Source organism: Idiotropiscis lumnitzeri, chromosome 9 (assembly GCF_059441095.1).
Source record: "Idiotropiscis lumnitzeri isolate Australia: NSW breed Sydney's pygmy pipehorse chromosome 9, RoL_Ilum_1.0, whole genome shotgun sequence".
In the NCBI taxonomy this organism is placed as follows: domain Eukaryota; kingdom Metazoa; phylum Chordata; class Actinopteri; order Syngnathiformes; family Syngnathidae; genus Idiotropiscis; species Idiotropiscis lumnitzeri.
Window position 1 is genome coordinate 19714343 of NC_142399.1, and position 19062 is coordinate 19733404.

The 19062-nt window shown below is 52.8% G+C and overlaps 4 non-coding genes across 4 annotated transcripts; all 4 read right to left on the minus strand.

Moving 5' to 3' along the window:
• Positions 1-275: 275 nt before the first annotated feature.
• On the minus strand, positions 276-357 carry trnas-gcu (transfer RNA serine (anticodon GCU)). The gene has a single exon. It is a non-coding gene; the product is annotated as a tRNA-Ser (tRNA).
• Positions 358-4230: 3873 nt separating this feature from the next.
• trnas-gcu (transfer RNA serine (anticodon GCU)) lies at positions 4231-4312 on the minus strand. Its single transcript has one exon. It is a non-coding gene; the product is annotated as a tRNA-Ser (tRNA).
• A 3826-nt stretch (positions 4313-8138) lies between these two features.
• trnas-gcu (transfer RNA serine (anticodon GCU)) lies at positions 8139-8220 on the minus strand. The gene has a single exon. It is a non-coding gene; the product is annotated as a tRNA-Ser (tRNA).
• A 3873-nt stretch (positions 8221-12093) lies between these two features.
• Positions 12094-12175, minus strand: trnas-gcu (transfer RNA serine (anticodon GCU)). Its single transcript has one exon. It is a non-coding gene; the product is annotated as a tRNA-Ser (tRNA).
• Between the last annotated feature and the right edge of the window lie 6887 nt (positions 12176-19062).

Sequence of the window (19062 nt, forward strand, 5' to 3'; positions counted from 1 at the left end):
CTGGAGAGACTACGTCTCCCAGCTGGCCTGGGAATGCCTCGGCATCCCTCCGGCAGAGCTGAAAGATGTGGCTGGGGAGCGGGAAGTCTGGGCTTCCCTGCTGAAGCTGCTGCCTCCGCGACCCGACCCCGGATAAGCGGAGGATATTGGATGGATGGGTGGATGATTTAATTGGCTTTAGACAATTAAAAATCCCAGAGATACCTCAACATATCCTAAACAACAGGGTGAAACAACCTTCCCACAATATAACCAACTAAGAAAATGCAGCGATTCGATGAGGATGGGATTCGAACCCATGGGTGTAGAACACAATGGATTAGCAGTCCATCGCCTTAACCACTCGGCCACCTCATCAGTTCTTGTTGTTTTCCATAGGACTGAAAAGTGTCTCTAAATTCAGAAGGCTTAGTAACCAAGATGAAGTTGGATATTTTTGTAAGTGTAGAAAGGTAGTATTGGGTTAAACTCTGTTTACTTGGACCAGGACTGTGTTTAGACTTTGGTTCCCTTTCAATTTAAAGACTGATTCTAATTTCTCAAAACCTTGCATGTTTCAAGAGAACCCTCCACATCCCCTGAGGGACGGGTTTGATTGAACACATGGACTGAAAAGTAGCTCCCAGTCCAGATGGTGGCTGAGCATAATGACGATGCGGAAGTTTAAGTTTTTTGGAAGTCAAGAAATGCAACATTTCTGTCATATTCGGTTTGGTAGAGCAGGACTGCACTTAGACGTTGATTCTTTTAATATTTAGATACTGATTTAATTGAGCTGTCACCTTATCATGGTGGAGGGGTTTGCGTGTCCCAATGATCCTAGGAGCTAAGTTGTCGGGGGCTTTTTTGCCCCTGGTATTGTCACCCTTGGCACACAGGTCCTAGGTGAGGGTCCAGACAAAGCATGGCTCAAAAGAACCCCAATGATGACCACAATACATGGACCACGATTTCCCTTGCCCGGACGCGGGTCACCGGGGCCCCCCTCTGGAGCCAGGCCTGGAGGTGGGGCTCATTGGCGAGCGCCTGGTGGCCGGGCCTGCACCCACGGGGCTCAGCCCGAAGAGGCAACGTGGGTTCCCCCTCACATGGGCTCACCACCTGGGGGAGGGGCCAAAGGGGTTCGGTGCAATGCAAGTCGGGCAGCGGAAAGAGGCAGGGACCTTGGCGCTCTGATCCCCGGCTACAGAAACTAGCTCTTGGGACATGGAATGTCACCTCTCTGGCTGGGAAGGAGCCTGAGCTGGTGTGCGAGGCAGGGAAATTCTGACTAGATATAGTCGGGCACACCTCCACACACAGCTTAGGCTCTGGTACCAGTCCTCTTGAGAGGGGTTGGACACTCTTCCACTCTGGAGTTGCCCAAGGTGAGAGACGCCGAGCAGGTGTGGGCATACTTATTGCCCCCCGGCTTGGCGCCTGTACACTGGGGTTCACCTCGGTAGTCGAGAGGGTAGCCTCCTTCCGCCTCAAGGTGGGGGGATGGGTGCTGACTGTTGTTTGTGCTTATGCACCAAACAGTAGTTCAGAGTACCCACCCTTTTTGGAGTCTTTGGAGGGTGTGCTGGAGAGCGTTCCCCCTGGAGACTCCCTCGTCCTGCTGGGGGACTTCAATGCTCACGTGGGTAACGACAATGAGACCCGGAAGGGCCTGATTGGGAGGAATGGCCCCCCCAATATGATCCCGAGTGGTGTTCTGTTACTAGACTTCTGTGCTCGTCATGGATTGTCGATAACGAAGACCATGTTCAAGCATTAGGGTGTCCACATGTGCACTTGGCACCAGGACACCCTAGGCCGCAGTTCGATGATCAACTTTGTAGTCGTGTCATCGGATTTGCGGCCGCATGTTTTGGACACTCGCGTGAAGAGAGGGGCGGAGCTGTCAACTGATCACCACCTGGTGGTGAGTTGGCTCCGATGGTGGGGGAAGATGCCGGTCCGACCCGGCAGACCCAAGCGTGTTGTGAGGGTCTGCTGGGAACGCTTGGCAGAATCCCCTGTCAGAAAGAGTTTCAACTCCCACCTCCGGCAGAACTTCGCCCACGTACCGGGGGAGGCAGCGGACATTCAGTCTGAGAGGACCATGTTTCGTGCCTCCATTGTTGAGGCAGCCGATCGAAGCTGTGGACGCAAGGTTGTCGGTGCCTGTCGTGGCGGCAACCCCCGAACCCGCTGGTGTACACCGGCAGTAAGGGATGCTGTCAGGCTGAAGAAAGAGTCCTATCGGGCCTTTCTGGCCTGTGGGACTCCGGAGGCAGCTGACAGGTACAAACTGGACAAGCAGAATACGGCTTCGGTGGTTGCCGAAGCAAAAACTCGGGCGTGGGAGGAGTTCGGTGAGGCCATGGAAAACGACTTCCAGACGGCTTCGAAGAAATTCTGGTCCACCATCCGTTGTCTCAGGAGAGGGAAGCAGTGCACCATCAACACTATTTATAGTGGAGATGGGGTGCTGCTGACCTCGACTCGGGACGTTGTGAGTCGGTGGGGAGAATACTTCGAAGATCCTCAATTCTACCGACACGCCTTCCATTGAGGAAGCAGAGCCTGAGGACTCCGTGGTGGACTCATCTATCTCAGGGGCTGAAGTAACCGAGGTGGTTAACAAGCTCCTCGGTGGCAAGGCCCCGGGGGTGGATGAGATCCGCCCGGAGTTCCTTAGGGCTCTGGATGTTGTGGGGCTGTCATGGTTGCCACGCCTCTACAACATTGCGTGGACATCGGGGACAGTGCCTCTGGATTGGCAGACCGGGGGGGTGGTCCCCCTTTTTAAGAAGGGGGACCGGAGAGTGTGTTCCAATTATAGAGGAATCACACTCCTCAGCCTCCCTGGTAAGGTCTACTCAGGGGTACAGGAGAGGAGGGTCCGTCGGGAGGTTGAATCTCAGATCCAAGAGGAGCAGTGTGGTTTTCGTCCTGGCCGTGGAACAGTGGACCAGCTCTACACTCTCTACAGCGTCCTTGAGGGTGCATGGGAGTTCGTCCAACCAGTCTACATGTGTTTTGTGGACTTGGAGAAGGCGTTCGACCGTGTCCCACGGGGAGTTCTGTGGAGCGTGCTCCGGGAGTACGGGGTACCGAGCCCCTTGATACGGGCAGTTGGGTCCCTGTACCACCGATGTCAGAGTTTGGTCCGCATTGCTGGCAATAAGTCGGATTCATTTCCAGTGAGGGTTGGACTCCGCCAATGCTGCCCTTTGTCGCCGATTCTGTTCATAACTTTTATGGACAGAATTTCTAGGCGCAGTCGAGGTGATGAGGGGATCCGGTTTGGTGACCACAGTATTTCATCTCTGCTTTTCGCAGATGGTGTGGTACTGTTGGCTTCCTCAGGCCTTGATCTCCAACTCTCACTGGAGCGGTTCGCAGCCAAGTGTGAAGCGGTTGGGATGAAGATGAGCACCTCTGAATCTGAGACCATGGTTCTCAGTCGGAAAAGGGTGGAGTGCCCTCTCCAGGTCGGGGAGGAGATCCTGCCCCAAGTGGAGGAGTTTAAGTATCTTGGGGTCTTGTTTACGAGTGAGGGGAGGACGGAGCGAGAGATCGACAGGCGGATCGGTGCAGCCTCCGCTGTGATGCGGACGTTGTATCGGTCTGTCGTGGTGAAGAGTGAGCTGAGCCAAAAGGCGAAGCTCTCGATTTACCGGTCGATCTACGTTCCGACCCTCACCTATGGTCACGAGCTGTGGGTCGCGACCGAAAGAACAAGATCTCGGGTACAAGCGGCCGAAATGAGTTTCCTCCGCAGGGTGTCTGGGCTCTCCCTTAGAGATAGGGTGAGAAGTTCGAACATCCGGGAGGGACTCAGTGTCGAGCCGCTGTTCCTCCACGTAGAGAGGAGCCAGATGAGGTGGCTGGGGCATCTCTTTAGGATGCCTCGTGGACGCCTCCCTGGGGAGGTGTTCCGGGCATGTCCCACCGGCAGGAGGCCCAGAGGACGACCCAGGACACGCTGGAGAGACTACGTCTCCCAGCTGGCCTGGGAACGCCTCGGCATCCCTCCGGCAGAGCTGAAAGATGTGGCTGGGGAGCGGGAAGTCTGGGCTTCCCTGCTGAAGCTGCTGCCTCCGCGACCCGACCCCGGATAAGCGGAGGATATTGGATGGATGGGTGGATGATTTAATTGGCTTTAGACAATTAAAAATCCCAGAGATACCTCAACATATCCTAAACAACAGGGTGAAACAACCTTCCCACAATATAACCAACTAAGAAAATGCAGCGATTCGATGAGGATGGGATTCGAACCCATGGGTGTAGAACACAATGGATTAGCAGTCCATCGCCTTAACCACTCGGCCACCTCATCAGTTCTTGTTGTTTTCCATAGGACTGAAAAGTGTCTCTAAATTCAGAAGGCTTAGTAACCAAGATGAAGTTGGATATTTTTGTAAGTGTAGAAAGGTAGTATTGGGTTAAACTCTGTTTACTTGGACCAGGACTGTGTTTAGACTTTGGTTCCCTTTCAATTTAAAGACTGATTCTAATTTCTCAAAACCTTGCATGTTTCAAGAGAACCCTCCACATCCCCTGAGGGACGGGTTTGATTGAACACATGGACTGAAAAGTAGCTCCCAGTCCAGATGGTGGCTGAGCATAATGACGATGCGAAAGTTTAAGTTTTTTGGAAGTCAAGAAATGCAACATTTCTGTCATATTCGGTTTGGTAGAGCAGGACTGCACTTAGACGTTGATTCTTTTAATATTTAGATACTGATTTAATTGAGCTGTCACCTTATCATGGTGGAGGGGTTTGCGTGTCCCAATGATCCGAGGAGCTAAGTTGTCGGGGGCTTTTTTGCCCCTGGTAGGGTCACCCTTGGCAAACAGGTCCTAGGTGAGGGTCCAGACAAAGCATGGCTCACAAGAACCCCAATGATGACCACAATACATGGACCACGATTTCCCTTGCCCGGACGCGGGTCACCGGGGCCCCCCTCTGGAGCCAGGCCTGGAGGTGGGGCTCATTGGCGAGCGCCTGGTGGCCGGGCCTGCACCCACGGGGCTCAGCCCGAAGAGGCAACGTGGGTTCCCCCTCACATGGGCTCACCACCTGGGGGAGGGGCCAAAGGGGTTCGGTGCAATGCAAGTCGGGCAGCGGAAAGAGGCAGGGACCTTGGCGCTCTGATCCCCGGCTACAGAAACTAGCTCTTGGGACATGGAATGTCACCTCTCTGGCTGGGAAGGAGCCTGAGCTGGTGTGCGAGGCAGGGAAATTCTGACTAGATATAGTCGGGCACACCTCCACACACAGCTTAGGCTCTGGTACCAATCCTCTTGAGAGGGGTTGGACACTCTTCCACTCTGGAGTTGCCCAAGGTGAGAGACGCCGAGCAGGTGTGGGCATACTTATTGCCCCCCGGCTTGGCGCCTGTACACTGGGGTTCACCTCGGTAGACGATAGGGTAGCCTCCTTCCGCCTCAAGGTGGGGGGACGGGTGCTGACTGTTGTTTGTGCTTATGCACCAAACAGTAGTTCAGAGTACCCACCCTTTTTGGAGTCTTTGGAGGGTGTGCTGGAGACCGTTCCCCCTGGAGACTCCCTCGTCCTGCTGGGGGACTTCAATGCTCACATGGGTAACGACAATGAGACCTGGAAGGGCGTGATTGGGAGGAATGGCCCCCCCAATCTGAACCCGAGTGGTGTTCTGTTACTAGACTTCTGTGCTCGTCATGGATTGTCGATAACGAACACCATGTTCAAGCATTAGGGTGTCCATATGTGCACTTGGCACCAGGACACCCTAGGCCGCAGTTCGATGATCGACTTTGTAGTCGTGTCATCGGATTTGCGGCCGCATGTTTTGGACACTCGGGTGAAGAGAGGGGCGGAGTTGTCAACTGATCACCACCTGGTGGTGAGTTGGCTCCGATGGTGGGGGAAGATGCCGGTCCGACCCGGCAGACCCAAGCGTATTGTGAGGGTCTGCTGGGAACGCTTGGCAGAATCCCCTGTCAGAAAGAGTTTCAACTCCCACCTCCGGCAGAACTTCGCCCACGTACCGGGGGAGGCAGCGGACATTCAGTCTGAGAGGACCATGTTTCGTGCCTCCATTGTTGAGGCAACCCCCGAACCCGCTGGTGGACACCGGCGGTGAGGGATGCTGTCAGGCTGAAGAAAGTGTCCTATCGGGCCTTTCTGGCCTGTGGTACTCCGGAGGCAGCTGACAGGTACCGACTGGCCAAGCAGAATACGGCTTCGGTGGTTGCCGAAGCAAAAACTCGGGCGTGGGAGGAGTTCGGTGAGGCCATGGAAAACGACTTCCAGACGGCTTCGAAGAAATTCTGGTCCACCATCCGTCGCCTCAGGCGAGGGAAGCAGTGCACCATCAACACTATTTATAGTGGAGATGGGGTGCTGCTGACCTCGACTCGGGACGTTGTGAGTCGGTGGGGAGAATACTTCGAAGACCTCCTCAATTCTACCGACACGCCTTCCATTGAGGAAGCAGAGCCTGAGGACTCCGTGGTGGACTCATCTATCTCAGGGGCTGAAGTAACCGAGGTGGTTAACAAGCTCCTCTGTGGCAAGGCCCCGGGGGTGGATGAGATCCGCCCGGAGTTCCTTAGGGCTCTGGATGTTGTGGGGCTGTCATGGTTGCCACGCCTCTACAACATTGCGTGGACATCGGGGACAGTGCCTCTGGATTGGCAGACCGGGGGGGTGGTCCTCCTTTTTAAGAAGGGGGACCGGAGGGTGTGTTCCAATTATAGAGGTATCACACTCCTCAGCCTCCCTGGTAAGGTCTACTCAGGGGTATAGGAGAGGAGGGTCCGTCGGGAGGTTGAATCTCAGATCCAAGAGGAGCAGTGTGGTTTTCGTCCTGGCCGTGGAACAGTGGACCAGCTCTACACTCTCTACAGCGTCCTTGAGGGTGCATGGGAGTTCGTCCAACCAGTCTACATGTGTTTTGTGGACATGGAGAAGGCGTTCGACCGTGTCCCACGGGGAGTTCTGTGGAGCGTGCTCCGGGAGTACGGGGTACCGAGCCCCTTGATACGGGCAGTTGGGTCCCTGTACCACCGATGTCAGAGTTTGGTCCGCATTGCTGGCAATAAGTCGGATTCATTTCCAGTGAGGGTTGGACTCCGCCAATGCTGCCCTTTGTCACCGATTCTGTTCATAACTTTTATGGACAGAATTTCTAGGCGCAGTCGAGGTGCTGATGGGATCCGGTTTGGTGACCACAGTATTTCATCTCTGCTTTTTGCAGATGATGTGCTACTGTTGGCTTCCTCAGGCCGTGATCTCCAACTCTCACTGGAGAAGTTCGCAGCCGAGTGTGAAGCGGTTGGGATGAAGATGAGCACCTCTGAATCTGAGACCATGGTTCTCAGTCGGAAAAGGGTGGAGTGCCCTCTCCAGCTCGGGGAGGAGATCCTGCCCCAAGTGGAGGAGTTTAAGTATCTTGGGGTCTTGTTTACGAGTGAGGGGAGGACGGAGCGAGAGATCGACAGGCGGATCGGTGCAGCCTCCGCTGTGATGCGGACGCTGTATCGGTCTGTCGTGGTGAAGAGTGAGCTGAGCCAAAAGGCGAAGCTCTCGATTTACCGGTCGATCTACGTTCCGACCCTCACCTATGGTCACGAGCTGTGGGTCGCGACAGAAAGAACAAGATCTCGGGTACAAGCGGCCGAAATGAGTTTCCTCCGCAGGGTGTCTGGGCTCTCCCTTAGAGACAGGATGAGAAGTTCGAACATCCGGGAGGGACTCAGTGTCGAGCCGCTGTTCCTCCACGTAGAGAGGAGCCAGATGAGGTGGCTGGGGCATCTCTTTAGGATGCCTCGTGGACGCCTCCCTGGGGAGGTGTTCCGGGCATGTCCCACCGGCAGGAGGCCCAGAGGACGACCCAGGACACGCTGGAGAGACTACGTCTCCCAGCTGGCCTGGGAATGCCTCGGCATCCCTCCGGCAGAGCTGAAAGATGTGGCTGGGGAGCGGGAAGTCTGGGCTTCCCTGCTGAAGCTGCTGCCTCCGCGACCCGACCCCGGATAAGCGGAGGATATTGGATGGATGGGTGGATGATTTAATTGGCTTTAGACAATTAAAAATCCCAGAGATACCTCAACATATCCTAAACAACAGGGTGAAACAACCTTCCCACAATATAACCAACTAAGAAAATGCAGCGATTCGATGAGGATGGGATTCGAACCCATGGGTGTAGAACACAATGGATTAGCAGTCCATCGCCTTAACCACTCGGCCACCTCATCAGTTCTTGTTGTTTTCCATAGGACTGAAAAGTGTCTCTAAATTCAGAAGGCTTAGTAACCAAGATGAAGTTGGATATTTTTGTAAGTGTAGAAAGGTAGTATTGGGTTAAACTCTGTTTACTTGGACCAGGACTGTGTTTAGACTTTGGTTCCCTTTCAATTTAAAGACTGATTCTAATTTCTCAAAACCTTGCATGTTTCAAGAGAACCCTCCACATCCCCTGAGGGACGGGTTTGATTGAACACATGGACTGAAAAGTAGCTCCCAGTCCAGATGGTGGCTGAGCATAATGACGATGCGGAAGTTTAAGTTTTTTGGAAGTCAAGAAATGCAACATTTCTGTCATATTCGGTTTGGTAGAGCAGGACTGCACTTAGACGTTGATTCTTTTAATATTTAGATACTGATTTAATTGAGCTGTCACCTTATCATGGTGGAGGGGTTTGCGTGTCCCAATGATCCTAGGAGCTAAGTTGTCGGGGGCTTTTTTGCCCCTGGTATTGTCACCCTTGGCACACAGGTCCTAGGTGAGGGTCCAGACAAAGCATGGCTCACAAGAACCCCAATGATGACCACAATACATGGACAACGATTTCCCTTGCCCGGACGCGGGTCACCGGGGCCCCCCTCTGGAGCCAGGCCTGGAGGTGGGGCTCATTGGCGAGCGCCTGGTGGCCGGGCCTGCACCCACGGGGCTCAGCCCGAAGAGGCAACGTGGGTTCCCCCTCACATGGGCTCACCACCTGGGGGAGGGGCCAAAAGGGTTCGGTGCAATGCAAGTCGGGCAGCGGAAAGAGGCAGGGACCTTGGCGCTCTGATCCCCGGCTACAGAAACTAGCTCTTGGGACATGGAATGTCACCTCTCTGGCTGGGAAGGAGCCTGAGCTGGTGTGCGAGGCAGGGAAATTCTGACTAGATATAGTCGGGCACACCTCCACACACAGCTTAGGCTCTGGTACCAGTCCTCTTGAGAGGGGTTGGACACTCTTCCACTCTGGAGTTGCCCAAGGTGAGAGACGCCGAGCAGGTGTGGGCATACTTATTGCCCCCCAGCTTGGCGCCTGTACACTGGGGTTCACCTCGGTAGACGAGAGGGTAGCCTCCTTCCGCCTCAAGGTGGGGGGACGGGTGCTGACTGTTGTTTGTGCTTATGCACCAAACAGTAGTTCAGAGTACCCACCCTTTTTGGAGTCTTTGGAGGGTGTGCTGGAGAGCGTTCCCCCTGGAGACTCCCTCGTCCTGCTGGGGGACTTCAATGCTCACGTGGGTAACGACAATGAGACCTGGAAGGGCGTGATTGGGAGGAATGGCCCCCCCAATCTGAACCCGAGTGGTGTTCTGTTACTAGACTTCTGTGCTCGTCATGGATTGTCGATAACAAACACCATGTTCAAGCATTAGGGTGTCCATATGTGCACTTGGCACCAGGACACCCTAGGCCGCAGTTCGATGATCGACTTTGTAGTCGTGTCATCGGATTTGCGGCCGCATGTTTTGGACACTCGGGTGAAGAGAGGGGCGGAGCTGTCAACTAATCACCACCTGGTGGTGAGTTGGCTCCGATGGTGGGGGAAGATGCCGGTCCGACCCGGCAGACCCAAGCGTATTGTGAGGGTCTGCTGGGAACGCTTGGCAGAATCCCCTGTCAGAAAGAGTTTCAACACCCACCTCCGGCAGAACTTCGCCCACGTACCGGGGGAGGCAGCGGACATTCAGTCTGAGAGGACCATGTTTCGTGCCTCCATTGTTGAGGCAGCCGATTGAAGCTGTGGACGCAAGGTTGTCGGTGCCTGTCGTGGCGGCAACCCCCGAACCCGCTGGTGGACACCGGCGGTAAGGGATGCTGTCAGGCTGAAGAAAGAGTCCTATCGGGCCTTTCTGGCCTGTGGTACTCCGGAGGCAGCTGACAGGTACCGACTGGCCAAGCAGAATACGGCTTCGGTGGTTGCCGAAGCAAAAACTCGGGCGTGGGAGGAGTTCGGTGAGGCCATGGAAAACGACTTCCAGACGTCTTCGAAGAAATTCTGGTCCACCATCCGTTGTCTCAGGAGAGGGAAGCAGTGCACCATCAACACTATTTATAGTGGAGATGGGGTGCTGCTGACCTCGACTCGGGACGTTGTGAGTCGGTGGGGAGAATACTTCGAAGATCCTCAATTCTACCGACACGCCTTCCATTGAGGAAGCAGAGCCTGAGGACTCCGTGGTGGACTCATCTATCTCAGGGGCTGAAGTAACCGAGGTGGTTAACAAGCTCCTCGGTGGCAAGGCCCCGGGGGTGGATGAGATCCGCCCGGAGTTCCTTAGGGCTCTGGATGTTGTGGGGCTGTCATGGTTGCCACGCCTCTACAACATTGCGTGGACATCGGGGACAGTGCCTCTGGATTGGCAGACCGGGGGGGTGGTCCCCCTTTTTAAGAAGGGGGACCGGAGGGTGTGTTCCAATTATAGAGGAATCACACTCCTCAGCCTCCCTGGTAAGGTCTACTCAGGGGTACAGGAGAGGAGGGTCCGTCGGGAGGTTGAATCTCAGATCCAAGAGGAGCAGTGTGGTTTTCTTCCTGGCCGTGGAACAGTGGACCAGCTCTACACTCTCTACAGCGTCCTTGAGGGTGCATGGGAGTTCGTCCAACCAGTCTACATGTGTTTTGTGGACTTGGAGAAGGCGTTCGACCGTGTCCCACGGGGAGTTCTGTGGAGCGTGCTCCGGGAGTACGGGGTACTGAGCCCCTTGATACGGGCAGTTGGGTCCCTGTACCACCGATGTCAGAGTTTGGTCCGCATTGCTGGCAATAAGTCGGATTCATTTCCAGTGAGGGTTGGACTCCGCCAATGCTGCCCTTTGTCGCCGATTCTGTTCATAACTTTTATGGACAGAATTTCTAGGCGCAGTCGAGGTGCTGATGGGATCCGGTTTGGTGACCACAGTATTTCATCTCTGCTTTTCGCAGATGATGTGGTACTGTTGGCTTCCTCAGGCCGTGATCTCCAACTCTCACTGGAGCGGTTCGCAGCCGAGTGTGAAGCGGTTGGGATGAAGATGAGCACCTCTGAATCTGAGACCATGGTTCTCAGTCGGAAAAGGGTGGAGTGCCCTCTCCAGCTCGGGGAGGAGATCCTGCCCCAAGTGGAGGAGTTTAAGTATCTTGGGGTCTTGTTTACGAGTGAGGGGAGGACGGAGCGAGAGATCGACAGGCGGATCTGTGCAGCCTCCGCTGTGATGCGGACGCTGTATCGGTCTGTCGTGGTGAAGAGTGAGCTGAGCCAAAAGGCGAAGCTCTCGATTTACCGGTCGATCTACGTTCCGACCCTCACCTATGGTCACGAGCTGTGGGTCGCGACAGAAAGAACAAGATCTCGGGTACAAGCGGCCGAAATGAGTTTCCTCCGCAGGGTGTCTGGGCTCTCCCTTAGAGATAGGATGAGAAGTTCGAACATCCGGGAGGGACTCAGTGTCGAGCCGCTGTTCCTCCACGTAGAGAGGAGCCAGATGAGGTGGCTGGGGCATCTCTTTAGGATGCCTCGTGGACGCCTCCCTGGGGTGGTGTTCCGGGCATGTCCCACCGGCAGGAGGCCCAGAGGACGACCCAGGACACGCTGGAGAGACTACGTCTCCCAGCTGGCCTGGGAATGCCTCGGCATCCCTCCGGCAGAGCTGAAAGATGTGGCTGGGGAGCGGGAAGTCTGGGCTTCCCTGCTGAAGCTGCTGCCTCCGCGACCCGACCCCGGATAAGCGGAGGATATTGGATGGATGGGTGGATGATTTAATTGGCTTTAGACAATTAAAAATCCCAGAGATACCTCAACATATCCTAAACAACAGGGTGAAACAACCTTCCCACAATATAACCAACTAAGAAAATGCAGCGATTCGATGAGGATGGGATTCGAACCCATGGGTGTAGAACACAATGGATTAGCAGTCCATCGCCTTAACCACTCGTCCACCTCATCAGTTCTTGTGGTTTTCCATAGGACTGAAAAGTGTCTCTAAATTCAGAAGGCTTAGTAACCAAGATGAAGTTGGATATTTTTGTAAGTGTAGAAAGGTAGTATTGGGTTAAACTCTGTTTACTTGGACCAGGACTGTGTTTAGACTTTGGTTCCCTTTCAATTTAAAGACTGATTCTAATTTCTCAAAACCTTGCATGTTTCAAGAGAACCCTCCACATCCCCTGAGGGACGGGTTTGATTGAACACATGGACTGAAAAGTAGCTCCCAGTCCAGATGGTGGCTGAGCTTAATGACGATGCGGAAGTTTAAGTTTTTTGGAAGTCAAGAAATGCAACATTTCTGTCATATTCGGTTTGGTAGAGCAGGACTGCACTTAGACGTTGATTCTTTTAATATTTAGATACTGATTTAATTGAGCTGTCACCTTATCATGGTGGAGGGGTTTGCGTGTCCCAATGATCCTAGGAGCTAAGTTGTCGGGGGCTTTTTTGCCCCTGGTATTGTCACCCTTGGCACACAGGTCCTAGGTGAGGGTCCAGACAAAGCATGGCTCAAAAGAACCCCAATGATGACCACAATACATGGACCACGATTTCCCTTGCCCGGACGCGGGTCACCGGGGCCCCCCTCTGGAGCCAGGCCTGGAGGTGGGGCTCATTGGCGAGCGCCTGGTGGCCGGGCCTGCACCCACGGGGCTCAGCCCGAAGAGGCAACGTGGGTTCCCCCTCACATGGGCTCACCACCTGGGGGAGGGGCCAAAGGGGTTCGGTGCAATGCAAGTCGGGCAGCGGAAAGAGGCAGGGACCTTGGCGCTCTGATCCCCGGCTACAGAAACTAGCTCTTGGGTCATGGAATGTCACCTCTCTGGCTGGGAAGGAGCCTGAGCTGGTGTGCGAGGCAGGGAAATTCTGACTAGATATAGTCGGGCACACCTCCACACACAGCTTAGGCTCTGGTACCAGTCCTCTTGAGAGGGGTTGGACACTCTTCCACTCTGGAGTTGCCCAAGGTGAGAGACGCCGAGCAGGTGTGGGCATACTTATTGCCCCCCGGCTTGGCACCTGTACACTGGGGTTCACCTCGGTAGTCGAGAGGGTAGCCTCCTTCCGCCTCAAGGTGGGGGGACGGGTGCTGACTGTTGTTTGTGCTTATGCACCAAACAGTAGTTCAGAGTACCCACCCTTTTTGGAGTCTTTGGAGGGTGTGCTGGAGAGCGTTCCCCCTGGAGACTCCCTCGTCCTGCTGGGGGACTTCAATGCTCACGTGGGTAACGACAATGAGACCCGGAAGGGCCTGATTGGGAGGAATGGCCCCCCCAATATGATCCCGAGTGGTGTTCTGTTACTAGACTTCTGTGATCGTCATGGATTGTCGATAACGAACACCATGTTCAAGCATTAGGGTGTCCATATGTGCACTTGGCACCAGGACACCCTAGGCCGCAGTTCGATGATCAACTTTGTAGTCGTGTCATCGGATTTGCGGCCGCATGTTTTGGACACTCGGGTGAAGAGAGGGGCGGAGCTGTCAACTGATCACCACCTGGTGGTGAGTTGGCTCCGATGGTGGGGGAAGATGCCGGTCCGACCCGGCAGACCCAAGCGTATTGTGAGGGTCTGCTGGGAACGCTTGGCAGAATCCCCTGTCAGAAAGAGTTTCAACTCCCACCTCCGGCAGAACTTCGCCCACGTACCGGGGGAGGCAGCGGACATTCAGTCTGAGAGGACCATGTTTCGTGCCTCCATTGTTGAGGCAGCCGATTGAAGCTGTGGACGCAAGGTTGTCGGTGCCTGTCGTGGCGGCAACCCCCGAACCCGCTGGTGGACACCGGCGGTAAGGGATGCTGTCAGGCTGAAGAAAGAGTCCTATCGGGCCTTTCTGGCCTGTGGTACTCCGGAGGCAGCTGACAGGTACCGACTGGCCAAGCAGAATACGGCTTCGGTGGTTGCCGAAGCAAAAACTCGGGCGTGGGAGGAGTTCGGTGAGGCCATGGAAAACGACTTCCAGACGGCTTCGAAGAAATTCTGGTCCACCATCCGTCGCCTCAGGCGAGGGAAGCAGTGCACCATCAACACTATTTATAGTGGAGATGGGGTGCTGCTGACCTCGACTCGGGACGTTGTGAGTCGGTGGGGAGAATACTTCGAAGACCTCCTCAATTCTACCGACACGCCTTCCATTGAGGAAGCAGAGCCTGAGGACTCCGTGGTGGACTCATCTATCTCAGGGGCTGAAGTAACCGAGGTGGTTAACAAGCTCCTCTGTGGCAAGGCCCCGGGGGTGGATGAGATCCGCCCGGAGTTCCTTAGGGCTCTGGATGTTGTGGGGCTGTCATGGTTGCCACGCCTCTACAACATTGCGTGGACATCGGGGACAGTGCCTCTGGATTGGCAGACCGGGGGGGTGGTCCTCCTTTTTAAGAAGGGGGACCGGAGGGTGTGTTCCAATTATAGAGGAATCACACTCCTCAGCCTCCCTGGTAAGGTCTACTCAGGGGTATAGGAGAGGAGGGTCCGTCGGGAGGTTGAATCTCAGATCCAAGAGGAGCAGTATGGTTTTCGTCCTGGCCGTGGAACAGTGGACCAGCTCTACACTCTCTACAGCGTCCTTGAGGGTGCATGGGAGTTCGTCCAACCAGTCTACATGTGTTTTGTGGACATGGAGAAGGCGTTCGACCGTGTCCCACGGGGAGTTCTGTGGAGCGTGCTCCGGGAGTACGGGGTACCGAGCCCCTTGATACGGGCAGTTGGGTCCCTGTACCACCGATGTCAGAGTTTGGTCCGCATTGCTGGCAATAAGTCGGATTCATTTCCAGTGAGGGTTGGACTCCGCCAATGCTGCCCTTTGTCACCGATTCTGTTCATAACTTTTATGGACAGAATTTCTAGGCGCAGTCGAGGTGCTGATGGGATCCGGTTTGGTGACCACAGTATTTCATCTCTGCTTTTCGCAGATGATGTGCTACTGTTGGCTTCCTCAGGCCGTGATCTCCAACTCTCACTGGAGAAGTTCGCAGCCGAGTGTGAAGCGGTTGGGATGAAGATGAGCACCTCTGAATCTGAGACCATGGTTCTCAGTCGGAAAAGGGTGGAGTGCCCTCTCCAGCTCGGGGAGGAGATCCTGCCCCAAGTGGAGGAGTTTAAGTATCTTGGGGTCTTGTTTACGAGTGAGGGGAGGACGGAGCGAGAGATCGACAGGCGGATCGGTGCAGCCTCCGCTGTGATGCGGACGCTGTATCGGTCTGTCGTGGTGAAGAGTGAGCTGAGCCAAAAGGCGAAGCTCTCGATTTACCGGTCGATCTACGTTCCGACCCTCACCTATGGTCACGAGCTGTGGGTCGCGACAGAAAGAACAAGATCTCGGGTACAAGCGGCCGAAATGAGTTTCCTCCGCAGGGTGTCTGGGCTCTCCCTTAGAGATAGGATGAGAAGTTCGAACATCCGGGAGGGACTCAGTGTCGAGCCGCTGTTCCTCCACGTAGAGAGGAGCCAGATGAGGTGGCTGGGGCATCTCTTTAGGATGCCTCGTGGACGCCTCCCTGGGGAGGTGTTCCGGGCATGTCCCACCGGCAGGAGGCCCAGAGGACGACCCAGGACACGCTGGAGAGACTACGTCTCCCAGCTGGCCTGGGAACGCCTCGGCATCCCTCCGGCAGAGCTGAAAGATGTGGCTGGGGAGCGGGAAGTCTGGGCTTCCCTGCTGAAGCTGCTGCCTCCGCGACCCGACCCCGGATAAGCGGAGGATATTGGATGGATGGGTGGATGATTTAATTGGCTTTAGACAATTAAAAATCCCAGAGATACCTCAACATATCCTAAACAACAGGGTGAAACAACCTTCCCACTATATAACTGTGAGAGTATGTAAATAGTTTGTGTATTTTTAATCATGTTTTTTATACACTATTTGTATCAATGATAATTACACACACACTCATGGACACGCACATCATTGCTTCAGCACACATGCGCACACCCACACGCTTGTTTTAAGTTTCACTTTCCATAGGTTTCGTTTTTCTCTGAATAAAGTCCAGAGGGATGGGCGAAGAAGTCAGTGAGAGTGCGGGAGAGTGAACTGGCAAGACGTCTACTTCACTTCCTGGCTTCTCCTCCCATCGCGATGGAGAAAAGACAAAACCTTCCCTGGTTATTCCTCTGGTTCTCTGCATTTAATTCAGTCTAATGAAGGCGTCAGGACCTTTTAAACCTGACATTTATTGGTGCCGGTCAACCCGGGAGCCACACCCGGGCGGGCGAACGTCGCTGGATATTTCGGGGGCCAACGAATCTGACGTCAGCGCTTCACCATTTGAAAGCGGGTCCCTGAGCTGCGGCGCGGCCGTCCGTCCGGATGTCGGTTCCCTGTCGGACCAGGCGGATCCGGAGGAAGCCAGGTATTGTTTTTCAAATTATTTTGTGCCACCATTTTAAAATTTAAAATATTAACACAATTCGTAAGGGGTGATTTATGTGAGTAAGGAAGAGCGCGCCGGCCGTTTTGCAGTAGTTCGGTCGAAAAGAAAAGAAACTGGATCGTGCTCGTCTAAGGAGTTATAGAAAAATAATTAGGCCATAACTCATTGAGAAACTGGGTTTCTCGGGAGACTGGGTCTCCCTTACGGAAAGCACGGTTGCGTTGATTGACGGTTCTGCGGTCCGTCTGATAAAAAAAAAGAAGAAAAGAAAAAAAACCGGATCGCGTTATTCAAGGAGTTACAAATAGTATTAGGCCGTAACTCATTGAGAAACTGGGTTTCTCGGGAGACTGGGTCTTCCTTACAGATAACGCGGTGGTAAAAAAGAACGTCCTGCGGTACGTCTAAACCGGATCGTGTTGTTTAGGGAGTTACAAAAAGAAGAAATTAGGTCGTAACTCGTTCAAACCGACAGCACGGTAGAGTCTATTAAAAGTTCCTCGGTGTCGATAAATAGAAATTATCGACGACTTAGAGGTCTACTCACAATTTCACATTGAAATTTAGGGAATAATAAGGCATTATTTTTGGTGGTTTTTATTATTTTTATTTGAATATTTTTTGTAGCTGCGCAGCTGTGTGTGTGTGTGGGTGTATGAGGACAAAGAGAAAAAAAAAAGTTGAGAAAGAGCATACGTGCGTGAGTGTGCGTGCGTGCGTGCGCGTGTGTGTGTGTGTGGGTTTGGAGAAGTAGCTGACCAGACAACAGCAAAAGAAGAGGTCTGGCTGGGCCAAGCCTGAAGGATCAGGTTTCAGGGTAGTGAGAGAAGAATTTGCAGAGAAGCTGAAGAAAAAAAAAAAAAAACCCGCACACACAACACCAGATGTGGAATGATCATTTTGCTGTATGCAAAGTGAGTGAATGGTATGATTGGGGATTACAAATACCATTTGGTATTTTATCCCGTATAATGCAATAAGGGTTATAAACAGGAATAGTATTTGAGGATAACAGAGAGTGTTGTTGAAGAAGGTAAAGAAGGGGCGGGGTTGCAACTGCCCCCTGCATCCTGAATTACCCCCCCACCACCCACATTATCAGGTAACGCCACATAGAATGAGAACTAGATCAGACAGAACTGCATCGATAAGACAAAAAACCCCAATAAAAGATAGATAAACCAAAAAAGCGCTCACCTCAATGTGTTGCGTGTATAAGTGGCAGTGTGCATTTGTGGCAGAGGCTGCATTGGCCCTATAGGGCTGCACACACATAATTATGAGCGATATTAGTTGAATTAAAGGACTTATTATGGGCAAAAGATAAAGATGGATTGTGTTGCTGTTATTACTAACATGTTATTCTTGTTTGAAGTTGTTCAGTGTTGAGAACTGTGTGTGTCGTTTTGTGGGCCCGTGTATATGTCTGTGTGTCTGTCTGAGTGTCTGTCTGTGTGTCTAAATGTCAGGGAGAGTGATCAAAGTGGTTGGAATTATGCTAAAAGGATTGATGAAGTAGAGATAAAATGGAATCAAGGATTAGTAACCAACAAAAGGCTACTTATGAGTGACGAGATCTTATTGAGAAAAATAATTCCCAAATTTACAAAAGAAATTAATAAAGAAGATGATTTGAGGAGATAAATTCATTTAAATTTGAAATTAAATAAAATAACTTATACAACGGGATAGGCTTAAAAGAAAAGAGAGAAATAGCCTGATGTGCGTTTTCTGAAAAATAAAGAAATTGAACCCAGACGCCTAGGCTGGTTTAAAAAGATGAGTGAAGATAAGGAAGTTCATAAAAAAAAACAGGATCTTGATAAAATTCAGTATTTAGACTCATGGAAAGCTGAACATGGTTTTAATGGTCAGTTAAAAACACGAAAAATAGCCGCATTGCAGAAATCAATCATAGCAAAGACAAAGAAAGACCACAAAAAGATGAAGAAAAATGGCTTTGAGGAAACAGAATATTGGATGAGGGTAGCCTTAAAAAGAGAAGAGGGTGACAAGAAACAGAAAAGATGAGACATTTGGGCAATACAAAGTGAGAATGACAGCTGTGTTTCAAAACCACAGCGGGCTGCAGGAAGATGGTGACGTGGATGGGGCATTTCAACAGCAGTTGAAGAATGCTTTACATGCAGGATCAAGAGAGGAAATTCATAAGTGGGTAAATAAACATTACATTTGCCTGCCAACAGGTACCCTGGAGGAGTATGTAAATCACGCCCTCCATGCTGAGAAGATAGAAAATAAAAAGAAACAGAGGTCTATAGACACTTTTTATCAGAATAAAGGTCAGAAAGTCTTTTATCAAGGTGGAAGAGGCTGAGACAAGGACGCCTTCCCACCGGAGATGATATTTTTTACAGTTGTGGCAGATCAGGACACTTTGCCAGAAACTGCCGTCGACCACACAGGAAGACCACACTAAAAGAAGGCCAGATCGCAAGAAATTGCCTT